The sequence below is a fragment of the Miscanthus floridulus genome, chromosome 5 (genome assembly GCF_019320115.1).
Source record: "Miscanthus floridulus cultivar M001 chromosome 5, ASM1932011v1, whole genome shotgun sequence".
Taxonomy (NCBI): Eukaryota; Viridiplantae; Streptophyta; class Magnoliopsida; order Poales; family Poaceae; genus Miscanthus; species Miscanthus floridulus.
In genome coordinates, this window is record NC_089584.1 from 105103377 (window position 1) to 105104632 (window position 1256).

Consider the following 1256-nt stretch of genomic DNA (forward strand, 5'->3'; position numbering starts at 1 on the left):
CGGTTCTGACCGCGCAAAGAAGGCGACGACCCAGCTTCTGAAACAAGAGTACGCCAACCTCAAGTTTAAGAATGGTGAAACAGTGGAGGACTTCTCCCTCCGCCTACAGACGCTCATCAGCAAGCTGAAATGTCATGGCATCACCATCGACGAAGACGAGGCGGTCTCCAAGTACCTCCACTCCGTACCGACAAAGTACATTCAGATCGCTCTCTCTATAGAGACGATGCTGGACTTGTCCACCCTCACCATTGAGGATGTGACAGGCCGTCTGCGGACGGTGGACGAGCGCCTAGAGCAGGCGACAGCAACGAAGGACAGTGGCAAGCTGCTGTTGATAAAAGAGGAGTGGGCTGCTCGGAGAAACTCCGGGAAGGCAGCCTCCTCCAGTCGCGGTGGCAATGGCAAGCGCCGCGGCAAGGCTTCTTCAGAGAAAAAGAAGCAGGTCGACCCCAACGCCTGTCGGCGCTACGGGAAGACGGGCCATTGGGCACGGGAGTGCCCAAATCGCAAGCAGGAGAAGAAGGCTGTGGCTCATCTGGCGCAAGCTGATGATGATGATGAGGCCACTATCCTGATGGCGACGTTCTATGCGCTGCACAACGTCGAGGCCAAGGAGAAGGAAAAGGCGACAACGGTGGAAGGACCTGGGAAGGCCCTGAAGGCTGTCAACCTCGACGAACCACGTGCCCAAGTCCACCTCGGACGTGTGGGCACCGACCAGGAGCAGCGGTGGTACCTGAACTCTGGTGCCAGCAACCACATGACAGGCTCCAAGGCATCCTTCTCCGAGCTCGACGACGATGTTACCGGTACAGTGAAGTTTGGTGACGGCTCACGGGTGGCAATTCAAGGGCGCAACACCATCATCTTTAGGTGCCAGAACGGGGAGCACCGTGCGCTAACGGATGTATATTACATCCTGCAGCTGCGTTTCAGCATCATCAGCATTGGTCAGCTGGATGAGCGCGGTAGCAAGGTACTGATCAAGGACGGAGTCCTTAGGATCAGGGGCTAGGAGCAGCGACTTCTCGCCAAGGTGAAGAGGTCCCTAAACCGGTTGTACCTGCTCGACCTGAAGATAGAGCAGCCGGTGTGCCTGGCGGCAAGGCACACCGAGGAACCGTGGATGTGGTATGTCCGGTTTGGACATCTCAGCTTTGACGCGCTTGGTCGGCTAGAGAAGATGGTCCGAGGGCTACCCCACATCAAGCACGGAGGCGAGCTGTGTGACAGCTGCCTGGCCGGGAAGTAGC